Here is a 14,896-nt window from a genome sequence, read left to right on the forward strand (position 1 = left end):
AGAGACTCTGCAGACTTCTGCACTCTTTAGACACAGCTTTTTATATGATTCAGCCAGTTCATCAAAGGTCAGTTCTTCTTCACATGATTCAGTGTCAGATGTGCAAACACTTGTCAATGCATGTATAGCCTTTGCAGTATCAGTTTCTCCTTCAGAATCTTCATCTGACCAAGTTACAGTTAACCCCTTCTTTTGTTTCTTCAGAAAGGTACCACATTCACTTCTAATGTGACCAAACCCCTCACATTCATGGCATTGAACACCCTTATTTGGAGCTGATTTTTCATCTGTTACAGGTTTTCTGAAGTTCCTGTAAGTGTTGCGCCCAATGTCAGCTGCACCTGTCTTAGGGCGTTTGTCCATTCTCTTCAGTACTTTATTAAATTGTTTTCCCAAAAGAACCATTGCATCAGAGATGCTTTGTTCAGACTCTGTGTCACTCAGTTGATCTTCTTCCTCAGCATTTGAAACAAAGGCAATACTTTTGTTTTTCTTATCCATCTTTTCATTTGCAGCTACCTCATAGGTTTGTAGTGAACCAACCAGTTCATCTAGCTTCATATCTGTGATATCCTTTGCTTCTTCTATAGCTGTGACTTTCATGTCAAACTTCTTAGGTAGAGACCTGAGCATTTTTCTTACCAGCTTTTCTTCAGGTATCTTTTCACCCAAGGCATCAAATTGATTGTCAAAGTCAAGTATGGTCATGTGAAAATCCTGAATGGTTTCATCATCATTCATTCTAAGATTCTCAAACTTAGTTGTTAGGAGTTGTAGCTTAGACAACTTCACTTTAGAGGTACCTTCATGAACAGTCTCAAGAATTGTCCAAGCTTCCTTAGCACAAACACACTTTTTGATGAGTCTGAATATGTGTTTGTCAACACCATTATATAGTGCATATAATGCTTTTGAGTTTGCAAGAGCAAGCTCATCCTCTTCTTTGGACCATTCTTCAGCAGATTTCAACTCAAGAGTTGGTTTGCCATCTTTGTCCATCTTCACAGGTGGAGTCCACCCTCTCAGAACTGCCTTCCAAGTCTTGCTATCAATTTGTTTTAGAAAGGCCATCATGCGGGACTTCCAATAGTCATAGTTTGAAGCACCAACCAGAAGAGGTGGTCTGGTAACAAAACCTCCTTCTTTGTCCATCCTTGCCAGAAAAAGTTTCCCTGGAGCTCACCCTAAAAATTCAGAACAGGGTGCCTGCTCTGATGCCAATTGAAATTCCTGGCACACAGTGGACAGGTGTTGCTCAAGGTGTAGCAACACTTGTCTGTTGTAGACAGATGTTGTTACTAGTGCGCCAACACTTGTCTATAAACAGAGCAAATAACATAAAACAATACAAACAGCAAAGTAAATAACACACGAGAGTTGTTAACCCAGTTCAGCCTAAAGCCTACTCTGGGGGATACCAATCCAGGAATGAAGTCCACTATCAGCAGTATTACTTCGAAGCTAAACTCACCCGTTTACAACTTCTCACTTAATCACTACCCAATGACCCTTCTACCTAGGAACTCCTAGATATGAGACCCCGTCCCAATTCCCACCTTAGCAACACAGACAGCGCTGCTATTCAACTCAGACGATTACAACGATTGGAGACACACTCCTACAAACTAGGATTCACTCTTGCTTAAAAGCTTGCGAGTAAACCACACAACACAATAGAACAATCTCCGTACTTCAAAGCTTAGGAGAAGTTCACACTTACAACTCAATAACACTCAGGTCCTAAGCTTGCATCAATGAGACACAAGATAGGCTCACAATTAACACTCTAAAATCCTAAAACACACGCTTTGTAAGACTCGATTTTAGATACTTGAAACCATATGCTTGCCTTCGTATTTATAGTAGTTGAACGACTTGGGCTTCAAGAAAAATTAGGGCTTCTAGAATTGCGGCAGCAGTGATATATTTTTGAAAACAATAGTTATATTTTTGAAACCGCAAAAATATATTTTCCAAAAATATAATTCTTTTGGAAAATAAAACTAGGGTTTAGCTGCCTCATGAAACACATTAAACACGTGCGCCTTCCTCTGTAAGAAACCTTGACATAATTCTTCAAACAGATCTTCAAAAGATTGAGTAGAAAATAATAACATCCAGCTGGCGCGCGCAGAACAGAGTCAGGTGTTGTTCCAAAGTGTCACAACATTTGTCACAACACTTGGGGTCAGCACACTTGTCTCAACACTTGGCTAAAATATGTTTTTGCAAAATGTAGCCAATATACAAAAACCCAACAAATCTAACCCCTGAGATCCTAGGAAAGTATCTCAATCTACCCTTTGATGGAGCCAAGTTGGTTGGAGACACTTGGTACTCTGAAGCTCAAGTTAAAAAGGAGGATTTAATTCAGGAAATGTTTGTTGCTGAAGGTGCAAAATTACCTCAACCACCTGCTTCTTACCTAAAAACTGAATACAAGGTGTTATTCAATATGGTCCAAAACCATATCTTTCCAAGAATAGGAACTCGAGAGAAAGTTTATGATGGAGATTTAATGATCATGCATCATCTAGGAACTGGAGAAAAGCTGAACCTACCTTATGTGATCATTCACAACATGATAGAAGCTGCATCATCTGGATCTAAGAAAATCACACTACCCTATGGAATGCATCTGACTAAGGTTTTTAGAGAATGCAAGGTAGAGCTCAAGAAGGAAAAGAGTTTTAACAACTCCAAAGTGTTTGATTTAAAAAACTTGTCTCACATGAAGAAAGCAGCTGATGTACCTACTGTAGGTGAGAAAAGAAAGAGAGAAGTTTTTGAAGCTGACAAAAATTTATCTGCTACTGGTATTGTAGAACAGTCTGAGAACGTTCTCAACCTTGCTCCCTCTGCAAATCACAGCTTGGAACCTACTCCAACAATTTCTGTTCCTTTTGTTGATCTTGATGTCTCACTTGGCTTTGACTCAAGCTTTGGATTAAACAACCAACCCACTCTTTCCCAAAATGCTGCACATGTTCTTGAAGGATTGACCACCAATCCAAGGTTCACCAACAAAACCTTATTCTCTCCACCATACTATCATGATTCCCATTCCAGCTCTGAATTTCTAAAGAATCTGCTAAAAATTCCAAGCCCTGAGATCTCCCAAGTTTCAATCTCTTTGTACTATGCTGGTAATTCCTTACCCTCCTTTCCACCTCAGTTTGGCTCACTAAAATCCTTTTGCTCCTCTGGTCAAAACATTGAAGAATCTGCTCCACATGGTGATAATACTGCTGCTGCTGGTCCTAGTACCAGACCTAAGAAAACCAAAATGGAGAAGGATGTTTCCAAAACCAAGAGAGAAACCACTAAGATTTTGGAAGCTATGATGCAGCAGAACAATCTGCTTATGCAAATCATGTTGGAACAACAGAACTATCGCACCTGGCTCTGTGACCATGTTTGTCCTCTCCTCAATATTCCTCATCCTCCAGCTCATCCTCTGTAACACCCAAACCCATTATTTATATATTTCTACCTTTAGTAAAATCTTTTTCAAAATACGCAACGGAAATCACATTTAATTTATTGAATATCGGTTCGAGTATTACACTCCTCTACCAAAATAATACTAATGTAGTTAATTAGTAAAAATAGTGTTTATACAAATCTTTGAATCAAATAATGTATTTATTGATTATACAAAACAACCTAGACAATAGACTTTATATACAATATAAAACCCTTTCCCGTGTCACAATCAGAGCGGAGCTTCACCGACGACTCGACATCGAATACCACAAAATCCTGTAAAATCTGGACCCCCAACGGTCCAATACATAACACATAAAAGAGAGTTAGATAACATACTCAAAATATACAAGTGTAAGTAAAGGGTACTTAAACACTTCTTCATAAAACATGCATAATCATACATTATACATATACTTCATTTATCACATAATCAATCATCCACAAAATACACCAAACATATAGTTTCACGTCGTCTCGGACAATACCAAAACATCGACAAATACATTGTTCAGATTATGGTCATGACGGACCCTGCGTTGTTCATTTTATAGTCATGACGGACTCTGCTCCTCACATACGGATTAACAATCAACATTTACCAAGTATGTGTCAAACATCATTTATTATAAAATGCACACATAATCCCTAATGCAATCTAATGCTTCACATTCATGTTATGTCCTCTAGACACCTCTAATGCATGTGGTACCATCGTCTTTATCAGAGTATTTCACCTCCGATATCCGTCTTTATCAAACAAATATAGTTCGATATCCTTCTTTATTGGACAAGCCAATATCCCTAAATATTCATGATGCATGCACTCAAAACTCATGAATATATTCATCAACAATTTTGGCATATAGCCCGTCAACAATAACGTGGAACACTATCCAACGTCCGTCTTTATTAAGATAATCAATACCTTAATATCCGTCTTTATTAGAATAACATAATTCTAATATCCTTCTTTATTAAGTTGATTAACACCTTAATATACTTCATTTATACTTCATACATGATTAACAATCAATTAACGATTAGCAATGAGCATTATAAGCATCAACAATCATCAACAAGCATCAACAATCATCAACAAGCATCAACAATCATGTAAGAATAAGACACTAATTGAAAATACATGCAAAGGAAGATAGCAGATCAAAAATTGGTGAAATCTGCAGTATTTCCGCCTGGGGCGGAAATATTTACGTTTGGGGCGGAAGTTTACGTTTGAGGCGGAAATGTTTACGCCTGAGGCGTAAAAACTTCTGAAAGGTTGGCTGCTCACTGTTCTGCCGTTTCAGGCGGAAATTATTGTGCCTGAGGCGGAAAAACATGCGTTTTCTACACAAAAACGCCCAAAAATCCCATTTTTCATGTTATAAATCCCAAAAGAGTTTGTATTCAAGCATAACAAACATAGATAGACACAAAAGGACAGTCCATTTCTCAGATCTACATCATAAACATCGAAAAAGTAAAGATTGAACACTTTTTCATCAAAACTCTCAAGAACACAAAGTTCTTGAGTTTAATCCATTAGAAAACTCGTTTTAACCATTATTTCCGTTCATTAACCACGTTACAAGCATGTTAAACATATCAAGAACCTTAGGAACGATTTCCATCAAGAAAATCCATTCCAAGCTAAAACGAAAATGGGGTGGAGGAAGTTCGGGTGAGGAGAAATCGACATTCTCCCCTTCCTCGGGTCACCCACGAATATAAAATCTACTCTCTTACCTGGATTCGAAGAAAACACGACGAAGCTCTCGAATCCCTAGCTCTCCCTTGCTCTAGCTCCCAAGCTCTCCTCTTCTTCCTCTCTTTCTCACAAGAACATGAGAAAAATGAAATGTTTCTCCCTTCCCCTAGGCCATATGGGCGCCCCTCACACACACAAGGCCCATTGGGCCTCAAGCCCAATTGGCTTGGCCCAATAACACGTTAACTCTCTCTACTCGCTTAATAACTAAAGTACTCGATAAATAACTCAAGTTATTAACTTAATTAAAATGCCACGTTAAATAAAATATTTTAACACATAAAAATAATAATATGAAAATTGGGTCGTTACAACTCTCCCCTACTTAAAGGATTTTCACCCTCGAAAATTACGCTACTAAAACAACTCCGGATAACTCCTGTATCCGACCCTCCAATGAAACGTTCAAACACTGCACATTACCAAGTTTGACAAAATTAATTTATCCCATCCAACACAATTTTTGTCCATTTATCAACAAGAGATCAAGGACGGCCAGTTCCTCAATTTGTCGATAAATATTCAACAATCATGATATCTGTAACACCCAAACCCATTATTTATATATTTCTACCTTTAGTAAAATCTTTTTCAAAATACGCAACGGAAAATCACATTTAATTTATTGAATATTGGTTCGAGTATTACACTCCTCTATCAAAATAATACTAATGTAATTAATTAGTAAAAACAGTGTTTATACAAAATAATCATTTCTCAAAATGTATAGTTTTACAAATAAATATCGAAAGTCATAAAGACCCTATAGTCTAAATACAACCCTTTCCCGTGTCACAATCAGAGCGGAGCTTCATCGACGACTCGACATCGAATACCACAAAATCCTGTAAAATCTGGACCCCCAACGATCCAGCACATAACACATAAAAGAGAGTTAGATAACATACTCAAAATATACAAGTGTAAGTAAATGGTACTTAAACACTTCTTCATAAAAACATGCATAATCATACATTATACATATACATCACCATCATTCATGCATATTCATATATCATGCATATACTTCATTTATCACCTAATCAATCATCCACAAAATACACCTAACATATAGTTTCACGTCGTCTCGGACAATACCAAAACATCAACAAATACATTGTTCAGATTATGGTCATGACGGACCCTGCGTTGTTCATTTTATAGTCATGACGGACTCTGCGTTGTTCATTTTATAGTCATGACGGACTCTGCTCCTCACGTACCGATTAACAATCAACATTTACCAAGTATGTGTCAAACATCATTTATCATAAATGCACACATAATCCCTAATGCAATCTAATGCTTCACATTCATGCTATGTCCTCTAGACACCTCTAATGCATGTGGTACCATCTTCTTTATCAGGGTATTTCACCTCCGATATCCTTCTTTATCAAACAATATAGTTCGATATCCTTCTTTATTGGACAAGCCAATATCCCTAAATATTCATGATGCATGCACTCAACACTCATGAATATATTCATCAACAATTTTGGCATATAGCCCGTCAACAATAACGTGGAACACTATCCAACGTCCGTCTTTATTAAGATAATCAATACCTTAATATCCGTCTTTATCGAATAACATAATTCGATATACTTCTTTATTAGAATAACATAATTCTAATATCCTTCTTTATTAAGTTGATTAACACCTTAATATACTTCATTTATTCTTCATACATGATTAACAATCATTATAAGCATCAACAAGCATCAACAAGCATCAACAAGCATCAACAATCATCAACAATCATCAACAATCATGTAAGAATAAGACACTGATTCAAAACTACATGCAAAGGAAGATCACAGATGAAAAACTGGTGCAAACTGCAGTATTTACGCCCGGGGCGGAAATATTTACGCCTGAGGCGGAAATGTTTACGCCTGGGGCGGAAAAACATCTGAAAGGCTGGCTGCTCACTGCTCTGCCGTTTCAGGCGGAAATTACTGGACAGCCTCTCATTGCAACGATCATAACTTGGGCTACGAAAGTCCAATGGAGACGCACATATACTCGTTGGAAAGCTAACAAACAGGGCTACAACTTTTATGTTGACCACTAAAACCAGTTCACAACGAAAAGAGGTCAAAATTGCACGTAAAGGTTCAGACCTCATAGATAACAATTTTCTACATTTCTCATTTCAAACTCTAAACTCTCAAGATTCTCACATAAACCATTTTTCATGTTATAAACCCCAAATAAGTTCATATTCAAGCAAAACAAACATATCTAAACACAAAAGGACGGTTCATTTCTCAGATCTACGCCATAAACATCGAAAAAGTAAAGATTGACACTTTTTCATCAAAACTCTCAAGAACACAAAGTTCTTGAGTTTAATCCATTAGAAAGCTCGTTTTAACCATTATTTCCGTTCATTAATCATGTTACAAGCATGTTAAACATATCAAGAACCTTAGGAACGATTTCCATCAAGAAAATCCGTTCTAAGCTAAAACGAAAATGGGGTGGAGGAAGTTCGGGTGAGGAGAAATCGACATTCTCCCCTTCCTCGAGTCACCCACGAATATGAAATCTACTCTCTTACCTGGATTCGAAGAAAACACGACGAAGATCTCGAATCCCTAGCTCTCCCTTGCTCTAGCTCCCAAGCTCTCCTCTTCTCCTCTCAAGAACACAAGAACCATGAGAAATGAATTTCTCTCTCTCTTCCTTGCCCTTAATGGGCGCCCCCTCACACACACTCAAGGCCCATTGGGCCTCAAGCCCAATTGGCTTGGCCCAATAACGCGTTAACTCACTCTACTCGCTTAATAACTAAAGTATTCGATAAATAACTCAAGTTATTAACTTAATTAAAATGCCACGTTAAATAAAATATTTTAACACATAAAAATAATAATATGAAAATTGGGTCGTTACAACTCTCCCCCACTTAAAAGATTTTCGCCCTCGAAAATTACGCTACTAAAACAACTCTGGATAACTCCTGTATCCGACCCTCCAATGAAACGTTCAAAACACTGCACATTACCAAGTTTGACAAAATTAATTTATCCCATCCAACACAATTTTTGTCCATTTATCAACAAGAGATCAAGGACGGCCAGTTCCTCAATTTGTCGATAAATATTCAACAATCATGATATCGGCATAAACCATTTTTATCAAACCGCTAAAACGTCCACTCCGCACGAAACATCCATAGATTCATATTCTACGGTACTCACAACTCTACCCCAAAACAGGTATAACCAATCGAACTCTCTGAAAGATACTTCCGTGGAATACTTCCACAACTCCATAATTCTCTGATTCCCTCATGAATCACTTAACCGTGTTACATCACTTATTCATATTCGAATCTTATTCCAAACATATCACTCGATAATTCAATTCCAACAATCACTTGACGACCACATTCTCAAACTTCATTGATACATGCTAAAAACTACCGTCTCTAACCGTCAAATTCCTTTTCTCACATTGAGTCGAATCCAATACGACTACTCTATTCCCAAGTAATCTCTTAACCAACATTTGCATTCCTTAACGCAACATTTTCCAATACCACTTCTCCTTAATCCCTTAGCAATTCGCTACTTCCAAATTAGACCACTGCCTAAAATTGGTTCTCCAAACAATCATAACCTCTATCTCGTTGATTCCAACAACATCTTCAATTCTCTCACACTCCATCTATCCATGTTCCTCATCATCTTGTATTGCAACAAGCACACTCTTCTCCGTTTATTCACTCATCGAATTAAATCCACAAAGCTCCAAATACTCGTCATACGATCTAATCCCATCCATTAAATTCTAATCGACCTTTGTCTTAGTATTCTTACTCATGACTCCTTGTCTAATCCCAATATGACATCTCTAGAAAATTTCCAAAATTCTCGTCCAAATACATTTTAAGTTATGCACCAAGTCACTACCGTTTCATCATCCATGATGAAACAATTTAAAATCTTTTACTTCATTGTCACCGATTGTGACCATACCACATCAACATCCACGATGCATCTAACAACACTAGTCTCCACCGACTTTCGTATTCCATAAATCCAAATTTCCTTAGCAAATACTTACTCACTCTTATCTTGTGGGCACTACCAAATGCTCTCTGACACTTACCTTAGGCATCACCTTCAACTCCTTACTATATGTGCTCAAACACAACATCTACTCATATGTGCGGTAATCCTTTTCGCAAACTCTCACCTAACACAAGTCACTTCCAACATGACCTCCTATTACTCACTCTCAACACGTTCTCCAACGGCTAACTTTCTTATTTCCAATCATTCTAAGACGTTACTACTCACTTAGCTTCATCTCAAACTCCAAGACTCTACGTTCTCATTCAACATCGACACAATTTGCCCTGTCATTATCCAAATCCAATTACCCTTTCTTCGGCAAGCCTCTCACAAAATCTTTCGAATTGTTATCCTACTTCCATCTTCGAATAAACTCGACTACTCATACAATCCTCACTTCCAACGATTCAACAAACATACCAATCCTATTATGATATTTCTCAATTCCATTCTCATCTACTTTAAAACCTACTTCCCTTCATCAATTAATTAACACCAACAGTTCACTAATCTTCACATCTCTTATGAAAATTACTTCACACACTAGACTTAGAAGTCCAAACTGTTCAACCAATTCAACCTACTACCATATGCACGACTCACGTAGAACTTCTTACTCCAACATCCGGTACAACATCTGATCCCCTTGGATGACAACTTACTTCAAAATCATCACCTCTCAAGAATCCTAATCACTTCCACTTCTACATATTCAACTTCTTCCGATCAAACAGGTACTTCAACCTTGGTCCACAAAAATGATGCCTTCAAACTTTTAGTGCAACACACGATCTCCAACCGTCTCGAATTCTCTTCATCTCACTTAACCAATCTCACTAACGCCCCACGATGAAACACTTGGTCCGACAACTTCTCTTCTAGTAGTTTCTCACAACTTGTTGCTCCCATCCATTCCACTTCGAACAACGTCACCACTTCCTGAATATTCCGCTTCAAGAACATCTCTACTCATCTCATCTTCTCACGTTCGAAACATCTCGGAGGGATATAACCTTCTCCCCCACTTATCTCAAACTCACTCCTACTCTTCCACTAGAACTTCCAGTGCTCACACCTAACTGTTCTATCGTCTCTAAACATATTCTTCCTAAGAAGAAACTAGTATCGACATCGTTTACACGCATGTCGCATACAGGGGACAAAACCTAACCCACGATACCTAAACACTAACACAAATTCATGCAAGCATTCAAGTAACCTATACTTCCCTCACTTCTCAAAGTTAGGAAATCAAAACAACACAAGAAAAATGAACATTGCATAGCAATAATTCATACTCACATTCAATCAACTCAGAACAAGACGTCAACAAAATAAATTTCTTGTCTGGCTCCCTCGCTTAGCAAAAGTTAGCGAGCTCCCGGCGAGACAAGTCAAAAACATTCACAGGATTTAGCAAGACTTAGCGAGACTCAGCGAGGTTCATTCTTCGCCTAGCGAGCACATCCAAAAATCTGGGTGCTCTGCTACGGTTTTGAACTTACGCTCACTAAACTCTCGTTTTCTCGACTCACTAATCCACAAAATCCAAAACATCAAGCATATAACATCATTATAGACTTGAAAGCACAATTAGAATCATGCATCACAATTACAACATAGGATTATGAGATCTTCATGTTTTTACTCATAAAACGCATAGCAATTCAAATGCCTAGTAATCATCTAGCACATGTTATAAACAAACATATAACAAACACATATCAGGACACATTAATATCCTACTCTTCTCACCATTTTGAAAATTAATTTTCACTCACTCAAAAGAAAATAACTCTATATTTTCACCAAAATCTTCAAGAAATAATATTAGTTTTTAAAATTATTTCAAATCATTACCACATGCAGTTTTATATCATGCCGGATCGTCACATGCAGTTTTACATCATGCCGGATCATCACATACAGTTTTACATCATGCCGGATCATCAACAATTAGCAAATAAGCATCAATCAACCAAGTTTAAACTACACAAAGGTTAAACACTAAGCATATACAACTATTATAAACATAGAAGTATAATACTCACACATCTACTCACAAGAAGAATGGATAATCTAATCCAATTCACACCACTCATAGTTCCTAAATGAACAACATGAATGATTTCACAAAACAAACAACACAAAATTGTTAGACAAACACGACTGACACACAATACTCACTTGGTCTGACTGCACAGACCTGCTCTGATCGACACATAACCCACACAGTCCGAAGACAACGGGGCTCTGATACCAATTGTAACACCCAAACCCATTATTTATATATTTCTACCTTTAGTAAAATCTTTTTCAAAATACGCAACGGAAAATCACATTTAATTTATTGAATATTGGTTCGAGTATTACACTCCTCTATCAAAATAATACTAATGTAATTAATTAGTAAAAACAGTGTTTATACAAAATAATCATTTCTCAAAATGTATAGTTTTACAAATAAATATCGAAAGTCATAAAGACCCTATAGTCTAAATACAACCCTTTCCCGTGTCACAATCAGAGCGGAGCTTCATCGACGACTCGACATCGAATACCACAAAATCCTGTAAAATCTGGACCCCCAACGATCCAGCACATAACACATAAAAGAGAGTTAGATAACATACTCAAAATATACAAGTGTAAGTAAATGGTACTTAAACACTTCTTCATAAAAACATGCATAATCATACATTATACATATACATCACCATCATTCATGCATATTCATATATCATGCATATACTTCATTTATCACCTAATCAATCATCCACAAAATACACCTAACATATAGTTTCACGTCGTCTCGGACAATACCAAAACATCAACAAATACATTGTTCAGATTATGGTCATGACGGACCCTGCGTTGTTCATTTTATAGTCATGACGGACTCTGCGTTGTTCATTTTATAGTCATGACGGACTCTGCTCCTCACGTACCGATTAACAATCAACATTTACCAAGTATGTGTCAAACATCATTTATCATAAATGCACACATAATCCCTAATGCAATCTAATGCTTCACATTCATGCTATGTCCTCTAGACACCTCTAATGCATGTGGTACCATCTTCTTTATCAGGGTATTTCACCTCCGATATCCTTCTTTATCAAACAATATAGTTCGATATCCTTCTTTATTGGACAAGCCAATATCCCTAAATATTCATGATGCATGCACTCAACACTCATGAATATATTCATCAACAATTTTGGCATATAGCCCGTCAACAATAACGTGGAACACTATCCAACGTCCGTCTTTATTAAGATAATCAATACCTTAATATCCGTCTTTATCGAATAACATAATTCGATATACTTCTTTATTAGAATAACATAATTCTAATATCCTTCTTTATTAAGTTGATTAACACCTTAATATACTTCATTTATTCTTCATACATGATTAACAATCATTATAAGCATCAACAAGCATCAACAAGCATCAACAATCATCAACAATCATCAACAATCATGTAAGAATAAGACACTGATTCAAAACTACATGCAAAGGAAGATCACAGATGAAAAACTGGTGCAAACTGCAGTATTTACGCCCGGGGCAGAAATATTTACGCCTGAGGCGGAAATGTTTACGCCTGGGGCGGAAAAACATCTGAAAGGCTGGCTGCTCACTGCTCTGCCGTTTCAGGCGGAAATTACTGGACAACCTCTCATTGCAACGATCATAACTTGGGCTACGAAAGTCCAATGGAGACGCACATATACTCGTTGGAAAGCTAACAAACAGGGCTACAACTTTTATGTTGACCACTAAAACCAGTTCACAACGAAAAGAGGTCAAAATTGCACGTAAAGGTTCAGACCTCATAGATAACAATTTTCTACATTTCTCATTTCAAACTCTAAACTCTCAAGATTCTCACATAAACCATTTTTCATGTTATAAACCCCAAATAAGTTCATATTCAAGCAAAACAAACATATCTAAACACAAAAGGACGGTTCATTTCTCAGATCTACGCCATAAACATCGAAAAAGTAAAGATTGACACTTTTTCATCAAAACTCTCAAGAACACAAAGTTCTTGAGTTTAATCCATTAGAAAGCTCGTTTTAACCATTATTTCCGTTCATTAATCATGTTACAAGCATGTTAAACATATCAAGAACCTTAGGAACGATTTCTGTAACGACCCATTTTTCGTATTCGTATATTTTAATAAATGTATTTTTATTTATTAAATGGCTTTTATTATTTTAGTGAGCGACGAATAATTATTTAGCCGAACGTAAGTTATTAGACGCGAGAACACTCGTTTTGGGCTTAATGGGCGTGAGAGGCTTTGGGCCTAAGCCAATTGGGCTTGGTCCATGACTTTAGGGATTGGTATAAGTAGCAATATCAACATGAATAGTATTACAATTCATTTCTTTGAGTTTTGAGTGAGTAGAGCAAGAGCAAAACCATAGAGCTAAGCTAGGGTTTGATCAAGAGAGAAAGCTTGAGCAAGAGAAGGCTTGGATCATCATCTTTTCTTAAGGTAAGAGATTAGAATTCATGATTCTTGAGTGACAAGGAGGGGGGAGATTGTCTATGTCTCCGTTCCCGAACTCTCCCACTCAATTTCTTTTAGACTTTTGATAAGCTTTTGTATGTGAGTGTGATGTTCTTCATCATCACTTTGTATGTGTTAATCACTAGCTTGATTTCATGATAAATATGTATGTGTTTGGATCATTTTTGTTAAGTTTATGAAAGTTACTTAAAACCCAAGAAATTGGCTTGATTTTGATTGTTAGAGGTATTTGGATGTTTGGAAGGGATGATTAATGTTCCTTGATACCATATATGTTTGAAATGGCTGTTTATATGAATTTATAACATGTTTGGATGAATTTTTGAGTGGAATCAATGTTAAACCGCCTTAGACAACTCAAGAACAGATATTTCTGGTGTAGTTCGCTACGGATTCGCTACGGATTCGCTTAGCGAATGAGTTCGCTACCTGTTCGCTACGGATTCGCTTAGCGAATAAGTTCGCTACGGGTTCGCTATCTGTTCGCCATGTACCTGTAACCCTCTGATGTAGTTCGCTACCTGTTCGCTACAGCGAACGTGTTCGCTACGTGTTCGCTACGTGTTCGCTACGGGTTCGCTACGGATTCGCTCAGCGAACAGCACTGTGACAGCAACTTTTTGATAATTGTTTTAAGTGCAATTAGGCACTTGTAACATGGTTTAGGAGTATCCTTACATGATTGTTGATACATGTTGATACTGTTAATGCTTATTGTTAATCGTTATATGATTGATAAACGTGTATGCAATAAGTTGTAGCTTAATGTGAGCAATGTTATGTTTTGGCATTAATTTGCAATGTTAAGTGAATGTGTTAGGATTGTGTTCCCGCATTCATAAAAGAGTAGCTTCGAGCTAGAGAAATATCATATTGATGATATGTGTAAACATACATGCATTCATGTATATATATGTTGAATTGGAAACTAGGGTTCCAATAGATTTAAATGGATTTTTGAGTCCATAAGGAAGCCGAGGATCGGATTAGATGAAT

Source organism: Trifolium pratense, linkage group LG7 (genome assembly GCF_020283565.1).
Source record: "Trifolium pratense cultivar HEN17-A07 linkage group LG7, ARS_RC_1.1, whole genome shotgun sequence".
NCBI lineage: Eukaryota > Viridiplantae > Streptophyta > Magnoliopsida > Fabales > Fabaceae > Trifolium > Trifolium pratense.